Raw genomic sequence first — 16,468 nt, 5'->3', positions numbered from 1 at the left:
CCACACAAGTTCAGAGTACTGTGCTTCCATTCCACCAGAAGGGAGAGAGAGAGAGCCAGAGGATGGCAGTGGGATGGGGTCAGCCCCGAATGTGGTCTGCGGCATCTCTGCCCACAGTCTGTTGGCAAGAACTCAGTCACGCGGTCACACCTCACTGTGAGGACAACTAGGAAATATCACCTAACCATGTGCCCTGGAGAAAGAGGAAGGAGATTTGATGACTACTTAGCCGGTCTCTGCCCCATCTGTCAGAGGCACAGTGTGCTTAGCCTGCACCCTCGCGTAAGACATAAAGTCAGTCTCTGGTGTGGGGCTGGTGTGCCAGCCGCAGTTACAATGACTAACGCATCCACTTTCTCCTCTTCAGCCTACTGGCTAGGGAGAGTTATTCCACTTTCGAGAAATCAGTTTAACACACAGTTCCTTGCAGAGGATTTACAAATAGTTAATTTGATACTGTCACTCCCACATGGTGCTGCCTTTTCGCATAGGAATACATGGTTCCATTAATACCCACAAGGAATTGGAAGTATAAACTCTGAAGCACTGGCAATCCATGTAATCCTTATTATAATAATAGGTAACAAGACCAGTAATCCTTGAGTGTAAGGGCTTCCTTCTAACACAGTTTCCCATGTAGGCAGAAAGAAATAAAATCAGGTTTTCATCTAAATTCTGGGGGATAGATGTGTTCTATTATTTTTAAATTATTTTTAAATTACATTTAAGAGGAGCTGTCATTCCTATTAGGCGTCAGGGAGACCATATAAGAGAGAACAGATGAAAAGAAAATACCAGAAGATGGTACTCTTCCCTAGACTCAGGCTTTTCTCACTTGGAAACCAAGCTTCTACTACATCATCATTTTGATCCTCTGATGTTGTGTCATGCTACCCATTCATGTAATGGAATTTCATAGCAAGGTAGAAAATGTTTCCCTTGATGCTTGTCCATCTACACCTTTGCACCCCCCAACACACACTGCCTCTCCCCTCCACCCGTTCTTTCCACTATAATCTCATCTTCTAGTTCCACCATAAAAAAAGTAAATGGCTGGGGGGAAAATGCATAAAATAAGAAAATATGTTTTATTGTTAGCATGTCACTGTTGCATCTCAAGTCTACCTTTAGTTCCCTTGTGAATATTCATCTCTTTGACTAGAAACTTCCCCTGGGCAGGACTTTGTCATTGTAACCAATGTTATAGGTACTTAGTGTGGTTCTTGACTGGAACCCAGTGACATTGGAAAGCAGGTGAGTGGCAAGCAGAAAAGAAAACATTGAAAGGTGATAGTCTAGTATGCATAAATTGGCCTTGAAATCTAGACCTTGGAAAAGTAAATCTCTAAGAAAACTAGCTAGTTCTAAAAATTAGCATGTTCTCCATTTGAAGCTGAAATTCCTTCTCCAGTATTACATACAGTTTGGACCTACTTTTAATAAAATAAATAAATTCACATTAGTTATATGTAGTTGTATATAAGTGTAGAGGACTATTTAAAATAATATATAACAAAATGTTAACAGTGGTTTCATTTGGGTGATGAGTTTAAGGCCAGTTTGCATTGTTTTTTATGTTTTTTAATCCTTTCAAAAGAGTGTTTACAGGGAATATCTATTTTGTAATCATAATAAAAAAGTAAATGTCATTTAAAAAATAAGGAAAAACAAAGGAACTCTCCAAGTCTGTTTCAGCTCTTTTTAGAAGATGATCTGGTCGCTTCTTTCTATACCAGAAGAAGCAGTACTAACTCTCTCCAGCCAAAAATGTGTCTGCCCCCTAGACCCCTCTCTAGCCCTTTTTTTGGGCAAGCATACTTGGTTCTTCCTTGGAACTGTGACTCTCATATGCATCCTTTTGGAATTGGGGTGTGTATTCTAGGTTCTATCAGTAAAACCTAAATTATCTGGCACTTCTCAATCATAATTGGCACATTTAGTAATTGAACAGTTTTTGGGGCGATTGTTGTAAATTCTAAAGGCCATTTCATTGAACTCGGGAGAGCTTGTCTGCCTGGAGGTAGACATCTACCCTGGGTCTGAAGGGGAGAGGACTTGTCAAAAGTAGTAGACCCACGTTGTTTCCCAGGTTGTTGCTTGCATAACTGACTAGTTGGTGGTGTCATTCACTGAGATGGGGCACTCTGGAAGAAGATGAGCTTTCATGTGAAGTGTTGGGGGTGGAGTTCTTAAGTCCAGGTTTGTACCTAATGAACTTGAGATGTCCCTGGGAATTCAGGAGAGGATGTCAAATAGGCAGATGGATATATGAGCTGAAGTATCTAGTCTAGATCTACAAATTTGTGCTTCATTTGCAAATGGGGACAACTTGAGGTTATTAACCTAGATGATATCTGAGAAGAAGAAAGTACTAGAATAGAGGAGTGCCTAGTACCCAGCCTAGAGAAATCCCAGCACTTAACAGCATTTTAGTAGAGAATGAGCCTACAAAGGAGGCAGAGAAGAAGCATCCCGAGAAGGAGGAAGAAAGTCATGCAAGTACTAGGTCTCAGAAACCAGAAGAAGAAAATATATCAAGGAGTGTGTTGTGAAAAGTTCAAAAGCTGCTGAAAGGTTAGATAAGGAATACAAAATATTATTTGGATCTAGAAACAAGTAGTCACTAGTAAGCAGAGCAAAGGATGAAAAAAAAAATTGGAGCTGGATTAAAGAGTAAATGGAGAGGGAAATAAAGGAGTCCATGAAACAAGGCAGCTTTTTCGAGTGTCTTCTGAAAGGGGATGAGAAGGAGAGGGAAGAGATGACCAGAGAGGAGGAATCTAGTAGGAGTGTTTGTCTGGGTTTTGCTTTCCGACTGTGGGAGAGTCTAGATTGTACCTTAAAAAATTGCTCAATATTTGGAAAGAGTATTCCTGAATGTACTTGCAGTAGTATGCTAAGCGGCACTGTTTACAGATTTTTATGATGTGGCAGTTCTCTAGTGGCAGAGGCTGACCTGGAAAGTCTTACCTGGTAGAGATGCAAGGAATTGTTACCCACAGTGAATAGGCTACTAGTGTGGACCGGGTTTACGGATCTGCTGGACATGAGCCAGTATTTTATCTGACCCCTCAGTATTACCCTCATATTTCTTTGTTTATTTGAAATAGGTAACCTTTTGAATGCTCTTGGGGCTGGCATTAATATCTTACGGTTCCTCCATTAATTGATGGGTTAAAGAGAGTGTGATGTGTTTGCTTTGCGTGTGCCGGAGAATCATGATTTTTATCTTTTTGAAAATTATACTTGAATGATTGTGAGGCCAATGAAAAGTGGAGAACTGAGCGCAGGTAAACACCAGCTTTATGAAGATGGAAGGAATATACTTAGAAAAACGTAGTCAGTGGAGCCATAGAAAGGAGGGTGAAGTATGCACCAGCAGAGCTGAGAAAATCTGAGGAGCTAGGTGAACTTCCCAAACACAAAGCCATCACTACATATTTAAGCTTCTCGGTTTAAAGCATACAGAATTTGCATTATGAATTCATTAAGAAAGGTTGAGCAATACTGGGTTGCTTGGGTGGCTCAGTTGGTTAAGCATCTGCCTTCGGCTCAGGTCATGATCCCAGGGTCCTGGGATCGAGCCCCACATCGGGCTCCCTGTTCAGCTTGGAGCCTGCTTCTCCCTCTCCCCCTTGCCCTGCTTGTGCTCTCTCCCTCCCTCCCTCCCTGCCCCCCCACCATCAAATAAATAAAATCTTTAAAAAGAAAAAAAATGTTGGGCAATACTTATTTTAACTGAATAAAGTAAAAAAAGAGACTTTTACTCAGAGCAAAGGCAGAGTAAAGTTAGGGGCCTTCAGATGCATTTGAGAATGGGAATCCAAATGCAATAGGTTGGTTTAACTAGTAGGGTCTTTAAATTTCCAAATCAATATATTTCTTTCTGGGCAGAGTTCAACAACTTCATCGGAACATCGTGATAATTTTGGAGCCTCACCACCGCCTAATGACCCAGGACTAATGTAGGCCATGTTCCACACAGCCTAGGAATGAAGTGGTCATTATGGGAAGAGAGCAGCTGTGGTTAAAGGCAGCAGCATGCCATACCCCAAGCTCCCAAAATAAACCTGCTTACATAACATGTAAAAACCTCCCAATTACTCCCTCAGGTTCTCTTGGCAGAACAGCTGATTTCCACCAAGAGGAAATACTCCATTATCCAAGATAAGGAGCTCACTAACATTTTTGTCACTCCTATAATTCTCTTTATGAGCGTCCATCAGAAAGGGATTTTTTTTGGTCCCTTTGCTATACATAAATGGTAATTATGTGAATCAAATTGGTCAGCAAAAACAAAATGCACTGGCTTACCTGTTTCCCCACTGAGGATCTGTTTCTCTTGTGAACAGTTCCTTCTAAGAAGTCATTCTAACATTGCTTTATTTGAACTATGTTTTATTCAGCGTTGCCCACCTCTTGCTGTTATCTTTAAATTGTAAATTCATTTGAGCCAGGGATCTGGCTGTTCACAAATCTCGCATATTGCAGTGCTCTTTCAAACAGAAAGCAAAGGTGATGTTTTTTGCTAACAAGAACAATAAGGATGATGAAGACAAGAAGTTACAAAAATACTTGGGGAATGTTCTGATACGGCCCAGGGCAGGAAGACTGCTCCTTATCGTGGCTAGTGATGTGACACAGTTTTGGACGCAGCATCAGATAAAATTGATGGATCTTGGCTCTGTTAACGGTAGAAGACAGGCTCTTCCTGATTCTGCACTTATATGCATTGCAAATGACTAGTTGGCCTAGAAATGTGGTTACAGTGTTTGACTCATTTTTTGAAAACAGTGCTTTGTCATTGGCTTTTCTCTTCTCTGTGTAAAATCCAGATTCTCTGAGTATACTTTAGCATTTGCTCTTAGGATTTGCAATAAACATAAGGAAGTCAGCTGTTGGATGGGTTGCTACATAGTACTAAGGAGAAAACCCCGGGTGAACACCTCTTGCTGGAGCCAAAGCCACATACCCATTACCCGGTACCTAGAGAGCAGTGAGAGAGGGGAGGAAATGCATTAGCGGGGATGAGTATTCCTCCAAGGGTGTGCAAAACCACAGGCAGGAAATAGGGAGCCCAAACGTTTTTAGGACTGATAGGAAGTGGCCCCTATCAGTCCATCATCTTTTGCCAGGCGGAGCTCCAATTACCTTTTATTCCTGGGGCAATACGGGAGGGGAGGGGGCCCAGGGAAGGAAGACCTGAGGAGATGGCTGGAGGGCTCCTTTGCCCAGGGCCCAAAGCTCCCTGAGTGATAATAACATTAACCACCAGTTATGAATATTTTATGAATGCCAGTCCCTGGGCTTCATGCTCTCTGTTCACTATCTAATTTAATCCTTAAAATACCCCTTACGAGGTAGGTCTGATTTTTTAAAAATAATGTATTGGTTTCTTTTGTCTCTACTAAACGTTAGCCATTCATTTTTAACCTATTTCACTTCATTACAAACTATTTAAATGTTTTTTCTCCCTCCTGTCCTAGAAATACAGTCGTTTACTTTAAAGCGATGAGCAAGTGCTCCAGTTTCCTTTCAGGCACCTTGTGTGTGCCTCAGCGAGGGTGGTTTGTAAGTGAGTATAACAGGAGGCCGAAGGCTGAGCTTCAGACAGTCTTCCGCTCACAAGTGCTAACACGCTGTGGAAGCTACTCTTTCTGTACCTCCCCATATCCCAACACATGGACAGCTTTTTACAGATGTGGAAACTGAGGCCCAGAGACATTAAGTAACATGCCTCACATCACACAGCTGACAGCTGGTGGAGTGCACTGTGACTCCCAGGCCTGTCTGACCCCATAGCCTTTCCCTTAATCATGATGTTATGCTAGTCACGTAGAAAATTAAGTTAGCCTTCTCTCGTCCACCTTTTATAGAATGGCACTATGAGTGTGCTATCAACCTGGTGTTGGTCAAATTCCTTAGCCTCTCTGAACTCCCATTTGCTTATCCATAAAATGGGAATGACCATGCCAATTTCTCAGAGTTGTTAGTATTAAATGAAACAAGTGCAGAGTGTCCAGCGCAGCTCCTGACATCATAAATAGTCGATAGCCTCCTTCCCTGAAACCCATCACCCTCAAACAGAAGCCATTCTCTTGGGATCAGGGAGGCTCCCTCTTGGCAATGAGGCTTCTCGAGCCTCTACTACATTACTCCTGAGGAGATTTGGTTAATGACCCTTGCTAGAGAATAGTTAGTGTCGGTTTCAAGGTCTCTCTTTTCCCTGCTCACCTGTGTGGCTACCTAGGTTTTCTCCCTGGAGAGCTGACCTTCCTCCACCTGTGAGACCCACATACTGGCTGGGCTACAGAGCACGCATCTGTCTGCATGTTCCTCTCTTATTGTCGGCAGGAATCCCCAAGCAAAAGGCATCTTAGGAACCTTAGTAGAAACTCAAGGAAACCTAAAGCTGCCAGTGGGGTGTTGTGTTTCTGGAAAGAGGACCTTATCATTTTAGGGGTGACTTGTAAATGTGTACAAGTTGGGAGAAAGAAGTAGCTCCAGGATGCTAGAAACACCACTTATTTGGAGCCATTGCACACTGTTCAGTGTGGTTTTCTAGAGGCTTCCACTTTCTGATTCAGGGTAGGGGATCCGTTGGCCATTGTCAGGAGTGTGGAAAGGGTTTCTTGCAGACCTGGAGCCACACCTCATTAGCAGGTGCCTCCAACGGAAATTGCACCCAGATGCTGTGAGCTCTCCTTACACTGATGGAAGTGGCAAAGGAAACCAAGTGTTCAGGCGGACCCAAGCTGTGCTCCTGTCTCACAGCTGACAGCGCCTCCCTCTCCCTCTCTCTCTCTCTCCCTCTCTCTCTCTCTCTCTCTCTCTCTCTCTCTCAATCCCAAGGGATGGCTCCATGGGGTGGAGTTACAGGGTTGGTGAGCTGGAAAAAAAACAAAAAAACAAAGCAAACATATTATTATGATAATGGATGTGAAAGGAAGGAGGTGAGTTGTCAGGTGCCCTTTGGGAGTCATTTGACAGCCCTGTTGCAAGTGATACTTAGAGAAAGCATTTCCTTTTTGCTCAAGAAACAGCCAGTTACCCAGGTGGTGACTGGGTAAGGTTTCTCAGCCAGCACCTTTTTGACCTGATGAGGAAGCAAGTAACAATGTAGGTCTCTTTGTTTCTTCCAACAACTGCCTAGCTCACTGCCTGATCTGACTGCCTCCTCTTTGTTCTTTTCCTTGGAGCACAGAGTCAGCACCCTTTGGACGCGGTGATAAAAATCTCCTGTTCTTGATGTCCACAGCTGGAATTGATACACCTTTTAGAATACTCTTACATGCGTTTGTTACTTCTCCGCCTATCAGAAACTTGGTAGAACGAACTGTGAAAACACTGCCGGCAAATCCAAGAACCCTGGGAAACAAGGGAAAGAGTCTGCTGTGGGTCAAGGCTGTGACTTTGTTGCTTGTGCTCCCAAAGTCCTCTTCCCTGGGTTTAATGAGCCATAGCTCCAGGACAGCTCTGTGGAAGGAGATGATGCCAGGGTTGTCCTTACCTTCATTTTATCCATCAGGTGGGAAGAGAGGATGTAGAAAGCTCGAGTTACTAGAGCCTCTGCTTGAACTCGGGTTTCGAACCCTTAGTCCTCCCAGTAAGAGGGTGGACTTACCCTTCTAAGCTTTTACCTCTAACCCAGCCACTTACCCTGGCAGTGGGCTCTTTCCCTAACTGTATCTGCCCACATTCACCTTCTCTTGTTTACACATCTGCTTATTAAATGACTTTAGAAGGGATGTGAGGCAAAAGGAGGACTTAAGAAGAGAACATATTCATATCATAAGTCATTATGTCCTCACCAGATGGAAAAAAAAATAAAGAAATATTTAGAAGGTCTTTTTTTTTTTTTCAGAGGAGTTGAAAGAATGTCCCTGTGTGGCTTGAATGGCAAGAGGAAAATATTCCTCTTTCAATGGGTACTTCCTCTACTTTAAGTTGGCAAGAAAAGCTTCAATAACAGGTTGTACAGAAAGTTACTTCAAAGACCTGGATTTGGCACATTGGATACTCTTGCCACAAACTGTATCCAAAAATGATTTAACTTCCCCAGTCAGTGATGTGTACAAATGGCACATACACCACTAACCACACATGCACACAATGTATGAATTCCCACATTCCTGACTGCTCATTCCAGCCAGAGGATTTTTGTTTTCAGCTAAAAAGAAATGATCAAATTTGTAGAAGGATATGTGTGAAAATGCCAAAGGAAGAATGAAAATCCAGATGCTTCTCAAGACAGGACCTTATGTGCTTTGCTGAGTTGTTCTGTGCCCTTCCATGCTTTCTGTCATCAGAGGTAGCCAGGGAAATGGCCATGGGATCCTATAGACTTTGAGGGGCTAGGGTGTGGTCAAAGAGTCCTTGGTAATGGTAATGAAGTAGCTAAATCTTTTGAAGGAAAGGCATTTTCTGCTGGTTCTTAGGGGCCTAGCATTTAGGCGGCGTGTGATGTTTTTCTAGATCATTGTTGCTCTACTTTCAGCTGGTGGGATTCTTGGAAAAGAAAGAAGCCATTCCCAGCACAACGAATTCCCTGTTAGCATGATGGAGCCTAGGAAGAAAAAATATTTTTTTCAGCCTAGTGCATTAATAGACTCACAAAAAAGATTCATTGGGGACATGGAGTGGTGGAAAGGTAATATTCTGCATCGCAGTTTTTATTTTGATAAATCCCTGGTGTGAATTCCTCTGTTCAGAGCCAGCTTCTCATCAATAAAATTAACATTCTTTCCTGTTCTTGTCATAGCACGATTTGATCAAAATGCAAAGGAAACTCAGCTGCCTTTTCTGGAAATTGCTACACATGGGATGAAGTGGATTTACTGATAAGATAACTGCCAGCCTTAGGAATTTTCTGTCGATGCTGACTTGGCAGGTTTTATATATGCCACTGCTTAGGAGTCTCCGTATTGGATGACATTTAGAAAAGCTATTACTGACCAGTGGGAAATCAGAAACCTGCATCAAGCATTCATCAGAAGCACAACTGAGGAATGTTCTGTACACCAGAACATTTTTCTGCCTTTCTGTAGATCTTGGTTTGAATGCTAAATATTTAACTCGGAACCTGTATATAGCATGTGAGCTATTGTCCTTTTTCATTTGAATGGGCATTATGGTTATTCAAGGGAAAGACAGAGATTTGAATCATGCTATGGAATAGGAAATGTGATAATTAGCTAGAGAAATATGTTAGCCATATAGGCCCCCAGCACTTCCCATTTCTTCTGAGCCATGGCAGTGCTGACAGGTGTTAGGTCATAATATGCATAGCAGTAATCTCTGCTGGACAGAGACTAAAGCAGAAATCACAATTTAGTTACATATGGGAACACAGGATTGAAAACAACTGATACCACACAAAAGACTCTCCTCCCCTGTCATCCCCAGATCCCAGTACCACATATTGAGGAGTCTGGTTCTGGTCAATAAAATACTCTTGTCATGTGATTTCTGAAGGAAGTATTGGGTTTACAATATATCGTCTTTTTAAATTATTTCAAATTGCTTTTGTAATTGCCTTTACCCACCATTATTCTCATGAATACTGGCAGAGTCCTAAAAAGAACCATTATCCTTCCTTTTCAAACAGTCCCTTTTTTATAGTTTCTGGCATTCAAGATCAGAATTGAGCACACTGGGAAGTTTGACAATAGAAACAATATTAGTAGACAACTGAGAGGAAACATCAATCATCAGTATTGGGCCAAACACTAAAATTTGGTTTAAAAAGAGTAATATTAACAGTTAAAGTTTTCAGTAATGCCTCTTTGACGTTGAGCTTCAGCTTAAAGAAATCATAAGAGGTCCCTTGTGGTCTTCAGTGTTGCTTTATTGTCCTGGTTTTACAGATGAGAGCTTAGCTTCAGAGAAGTTAAGTGACTCTCTCAAGGGGCTGGAGAGGAGAGTTGGTTTCCCCGCACAGAAGCATTTCTTAAGAGGCTAGCTTTCTGCTTCTGGGTTTATCCGTTTCTGAAATCTATCCTGGGTTTTTTTTTTTTTTTTTTTTTTTGGCATGATTCCTTTCACTAGAGAATTCCAATAGTTTGGGAGTTGAAAGACAATATGTCCAACATAGAGTTTTCGGCAGAATTTGGGTACACGTATAAATAGAACATAAACCTCGCCTCCAAATGAGCAGAACTAAAAGGGCTTCATGTTGCTATATGATAGAAGGTATTATAATCACCACACAGTCTGTATTTGCAAGATGCCATCAAATGTAGAACATCACTGATTAAACAACTTGTCAGGGGAAAAAAAAAGACATTTTACATTAGATGCACATATCACTAAGGTGCATTCCCTTGTAAGAAATGGGAAAATATGAAGCTAGTATATGTTCTAGAAAAGAAGTAAGAAATTACCATTATGTTTTCCTATTAAAATATGTATTCTTTTCAACGTATATCATTTTCAGAACGGAGAATCTATAATCTATAGCAGAAAGTCTAATCTTCTCTGTAATGTTATTGCATTTCTGAAAAAAAAAACCCCAACTTTGAAATAGAAGGAATGAAATACAAGGGGTGACACGTCTGGTATTTAGAGCTCCTCAGAAGAAGTACATTTCCTGCCTCTAAAAATGAGAAAGCAGAATATGTTTACCACTTTTCAGCATGCAGTCAGAGAAATTATGTCTTCCAACTCAAAAATTTTATTGTTTTATTAAAATGAAGAAGAAAATAAAAATGCTCCAGTTGACATAAATGATTAGTAAAACACTCTCCTCTACAGCCCCTTGAGCCATGACTCTTATCCCAAGAAATACAGAAATGCACTAGCCAATGGTCAAATGGAATGGGGCTGGGAAAGAGTATTTGACAGTAACTGAGTCACTTTCTTCTGACCCATTATTTTTAAATCATTTTACATAACCAGCAGGCTGTTTGGGTTAGTAATGCCTTAAGAATTTTAAGGGTTTGCCCAGAGTTGACAGAAGTCACCACCAGTCACAGTGATCACTGCTGTGATGGGTTCATTTTAACCTTGAAAATACCGGGATTTTATTAATATAAACTGCTGGTAGTCTTTGTCAAATCACTTGCAAGCTCAACAGAGTGAAAATAATAATAAGAAGAAGAGGCAATAGAAGGCCACCAGGTTGCTTGAGCTGTTGAAGCATTCTGGGGATAAATCTGGGAAAGAACTCAGTGTACCTTCCACCTAAAGGCTTTGGCTTGGTAAGCAGGTTTGCTGCCAGCCCATGATGGGAAGAGTAGCTGTGCCTGCCCAACCCCCCACCCGCAGCCTCTGTGGGTTCAGGCCAGCTGAAGGGACAAGTTCTCCCCTCTCTATTGAGATAGTAACTCTCAGAATTACGAACGTGGGGCCCTGGCTTCATATTGGCCATGTTTCCTGGGGAGAAAACCAAACCAAACAAAACCGAAGAGTCATTTGGTTCTAGTTTGATGCTTAATAGCATGCTGAAAACATTCAGATCCTGTTCACAATCAGCGAAGACTGTTGTGGGGTAGACCGGGAGAGAAATGAAAAAGGAAAGAAAGAAGACAACTTTGCACCATCCCTTCAGGTTTGGGATCTGTAACTCCATGCCGGGAGCCTCACCCCAGGGCGCTGGGCAGATGTTCTAATTACCGAATGCAGAAGACCCTGCCATTGTCCTTGGCTTCTGTGTCTGAAACTCCAGGTGTGAGCCAGGGAGCTGCGTGGTAGCAAGGGTGTCTTGAGGAACTAGCTGAAGGCGCTATAGAAATGAAGGTAACTTGGGCCTGTCAACTCAAGTTGCAGGGAAACAGACCTTCAGCTCAGGTCATAGATCTCAGGTTCCTGGGATCGAGCCCGCATCGGGCTCCCTGCTCGGCGGGAAGCCTGCTTCTCCCTCTCCCTCTCCCACTCCCCCTGCTTGTGTTCCCTCTCTTGTGTGCTCTCTCTCTCTCTCTGTCAAATAAATAGAATCTTTAAAAAGAAAAAACAAAACAATACAAAAAACAAAAGGGAAATCAAAGGTTACTGTTGCTTACCACTGCTGAGGACGACCAAGCATATGGAAAGCTAGAATTCTCACTAGCCAAAAAAGAAAAAGAAGGAAAAATAGCATCCCATCAGAATAAACCTGATCTTCTCATGGTTAAAAAACAACAACAACAACAAAATCTGTGAAAGAGAGAGACCTTGGGTGTATTTGTTAAAAGTGCTACTAGCCAGAGAAACTTTGTTCAACATAGATCAGTAGTTTCTGGCTTAAAATGTTTGGGAAAAAAAAAAAAAAAAAAGCCCAGGTTTTAGCAGAGCTTCAAAGCAAAAGCATGATTTAGCAATCCAGGCTGACAGGGAAATGTAGAAGTTTGTCTTATAGTAATTCATCTCTTGCGGGGAAATTTGGACAGTCTTCTTTATCTACTCAGGCCTGTATTTGTTATTTTTTTTTTCTGGCAAATTACTTGCAGTGTCTCATAAAGGGGGTGTGCAGGAGGTGAGGGGTAAGGAGCCCTGAGGTCTTTACCCATTTCTGTCACGACAGTTAGGCATGTGGGCGACTGACAGTTGCTGAGCCTCAGTTTCGTCACAGATCAAATGAGGGATCTGAACACACAATTTTTAAGCTGCTTTGCTGTTCCAAAAGCCCGGTTCTTTGATTTATTAACCCTTACCTTAATTGCCTCCTTACTGACATCTTTATCCTGTAATGTAGAGACAGTCGAGTTGTACTCTCCTCCTCAGCAGTATGCTCCAAATTCTTCCAGTCTTCTGGTGGACGATTTCTCTATACTTGAATAACTTCCATGCCCTTTCTCTGCACTTTGCCACAGTGACGTCTCTGGGGTAGACAACAATGTTGAAGAGAGGGCCCAAATAAAAGCTTGAGTAGAGCTGAGGTAGGAGAAGCACCCAGGGCGTCCATCTCTACCTTTGGCAAATGGAAGCACCCAACTCTGTGTGTGGCTGTCTGTGAGGGGAGGGAGGCCTGGGTCACAGAAAGCCAACCTGGCACAGCCCATTCAGCCGCCTATGGGCCAGTGCCCTTGCTCAAGCGACATCCCCTGTTTGCAACTCAGCACCTCCTTCAGCTGAAGAAAAGGATTGGGTCACCTGGTGGAACCCACTTCCAGCTCCATGGTAAAATTCTTCTGAGACTGTCCCATCTTTCAGGGCCGTGCTCACCCCAAGCAATTCGAACAGCTTCCATATTTAAGCAGGGGTTTTCATGTCTTCCTTTAATAGAGTGCAAAGAATCCTCTCCTTGTGAAAGCCATCTTAGAGTTGTCCGGCTTTGTTTAAAAAATAGTTAACTTGTGCTTAGTCTCGAGAGTAGAGCCGCTAACATCCAGTTTGGACATCAGGCCCCCTCTTCTATTAGCGGATCAGGAATAAACAGGTTAATGAATAACATCAGGCTAACACTATACTTCATAGAATTCAGTAGGTACACCCAGGCTCATACTGACTCACTGATAAGTGCAGATTTGACTGAGTTTTAGTAAAATAGATTCTGAGGGGAGAAAAAAATAATAGTATCATTGGGTGGTGAGAATTAGCCAGACTGAATCAGTTAAAATCTGAATGGGGGAAAAAAAGTTTTTTCAATATTTATTTTCTTATTCTAGGAACAATAATAAATATTGAGTATCTGCTCTGTTAGACACTGTTCTAAGTATCTCTTTCATATATAACATCTCATTTATTTAACAATGGCTGTGTTAGGATAGGTGACTAAAAAAGTGCCAAGTGGGAAGACTCCTTAACCCTATTCTAATAGACGAATGCTCTGGAGCCTTCTGGAATACTCCATGTTTGCCCGGGGTTAAAACCTCACAGGCCTCTCATATCCAGGCCATGCAGTACGTGAGTGAGGAGAGCCAAGTGTGAGGTGCAGGGAACAATGGGGACTGTGGACCGCTGGAGAGCACATTCTAGTTGATTGTCAATTTGATGAAACAGGGTTATGTTTTATCTGATCTTGTGATGTTGTCTTCCATAAAATCCAGAAATCTCAAAATGTTTGTGAAGCACTAGACAGGCCAAACACAATCCAAGAGACAGATGTGCTTTCCTAGTCTCCAGTTCACAACCTTTGCTCTCTGTTTATTTGCACATGCTACATACTACTGTCTTGTCACAGGTAATCTCCTACTATGTATACAGGAAGTCTCCAGCTTTGGAGTGCGGGACGTATTACAGATGATCATTCAGAATGGCCACTCTCACCAGGGACTCACTTCCCTGCTGTATGACTCTCGGCCTCCAATGCATATAGAATCACGCCCTATCAAGCATTTCAGCCGTTCCCTCCTCAACATCATTTTCCCTGTATTTTTCCCTTCTTGCCCCATGACCTGTAATGGCAGAGGGTCAACACGCTGTCCTTGAAGCTGTAGATCCTTCATGCATGGATGGCTTCCTGCAGCTAAAGGCCTTCGTCATCACTGCCATTTGTCAAGGCTCTACTGAGCAGCCTGATCTTCCCCTTTCCTCACTCTTCCCCAAGACTTCACCTTCCAAGCTTATTCACAGAAGACTTGAATCCCCTTCTAAATCTTGTAAGACCTCTGCCCCAGTCCCTTTTCCTACTACCGAGGATCCTCATTCAAGAACAATGAATTACCATTTCTTCCTGTGTGGGACCCTCAATGGGGTTTCCTTACTTACTATTTGAGAAAGAGAAGTCAAGGTGTGTTATGGCCAGTAAAAGGATAGTAGGGTAAGAATGAGAATGGTGTAGACGGATTTCTCTGTAACTGATGTCTAGTGCAGTATTGTTCCATAGCAACAATATTAAACGTGGAAGTTTGGTCTCAAGTACCAGTGTGTACGTACCATCCTGAAGCTAGATGAGAGATGATTAGATTTTTCCACCCAGTGTCCATCGAAGGGCAAAGGCTGTGTAATCCCCTCATTTCCCCCAAACCCCTCCCTCTGTAAGATTTTTAGAAGATTTGTGACTTATCATAAAAGTTTTGAGCATTTTTAATTCTACTTCTTGCCATATTTATCTAAATTTGAAAATATTTCTATGCATAAAAACAGTCACTACTAAAATATGAACCACATTTATTCAGGGTTTCCAGTATATTCTATACACTATTTATATACTTGGCAACATATAAATCCCAGATTGAGAACCACAAAATGATATTATGGGTTAAATTAGACTTTCTAGAGAGACCTAAGAAAATTTCCATGGAGGGATTTTACTACAAATGGCCAATCTTCAGCATTCCTTCTTTCAATAAATATTTTTGAAAAGTCAAAGGAAGTCAGTCTTTATTGAGAGCTAAGAATGTATGTACTTTAAGTATTTTATCTCTTTCAAACTACAGAGGTTCTTGTATGTATCCATCCTTTTACAGATGAGAACACTGAAGCAAAGAATGGGAATGGCCAAACCGATAAGGAGGGCAGTGGTCACAGAGCCAGCAGAAAGAAGCTGTAGAACCAGATCCTGAAAGGAGAGTTGGGGGAGTCCCTGTTAGAATTAACGTTGTTCTCTATATACCGAAGGCAGACATAAGAGAGGATAATTGTGATGGTTCATTTTATGTGCCAACGTGACTGGATCACAGGATGCCCAGATGTTTGGTTAGGCATTATTTCTGAGTGTCTCTGAGGATGTTTCTGGAAGAGGTCAGCATTTCAGTCAGTAGATAGTGGAATGCATTCCCATCCCTGGTGTGGATGGGCATCACCCGATTCATTGGGATGTCAATGGAACTAAAAGGTGAAGGAAAGAAGGATTCACCCCTTCCTGCCTGCCTACTTGAACTGAGACCTTAGCCTTTTTCTGCCCTCAGGCTAGGATTTACATCATCAGCTCCCCTGGTTCTTAGGCCTTCAGACTCAGACTTGAATGACCACTGGCTTTCCTGGGTCTCTAGCTCACAGATGAAAAATCGTGGGACTTCCTCAGTCCCCATTGTCTGTGATCCATTTTCTTAAATAATCAATCTTTCTCTGTTCTGTTTTGCTTCTGTTTCTCTGGAGAACCCTGACTAATACAATAGTAGAAATGTTCCCGGGCAAAAAATAAGGTTCAGTAAAAAATGAAAGGAGAGAGTTTTGAAAAATCCGAGTTTAGAAAATATAAACAGACATGTTGTTGGAGTAAGTGAGGTTCATATAAATAAGAAGTGAAGTGAAAGAATGTCTTACCTTTAAAATGTGCTCTTTTTCAGCTTTTTATTACACATGTAATCAAAAATAATGAAAACAAAAATCCCAAAGCATTTTTCTTCTGAGATGGTTCATTCTTCAATTATGCTATAAAATCAAAAACATTATAGTTTGATTTTTAAAAAACTTTCTTCAACAAGAAAAAGGAAACTTTCAGTTTATAAAAAGATTGGCCTATTATGGAAATGTAGGAGTTGGTTTTCAGATGCATTTATTAAACTAGAACTGCCTTCTTGTGTACCCACAGACTTTTTATTCTGGCCATAACTCTTGGATGGAAAGAATGTGAACATTTTGAAGCTTCCATCTAGAACATAACTGG

The sequence above is a fragment of the Callorhinus ursinus genome, unplaced genomic scaffold (genome assembly GCF_003265705.2).
Source record: "Callorhinus ursinus isolate GAN/ISIS: 27379988/994484 unplaced genomic scaffold, GSC_fseal_2.0 scaffold23, whole genome shotgun sequence".
Lineage (NCBI taxonomy): Eukaryota > Metazoa > Chordata > Mammalia > Carnivora > Otariidae > Callorhinus > Callorhinus ursinus.
The sequence above is the reverse complement of the archived record's forward strand: the minus strand, read 5'-3'. Positions refer to the sequence as shown.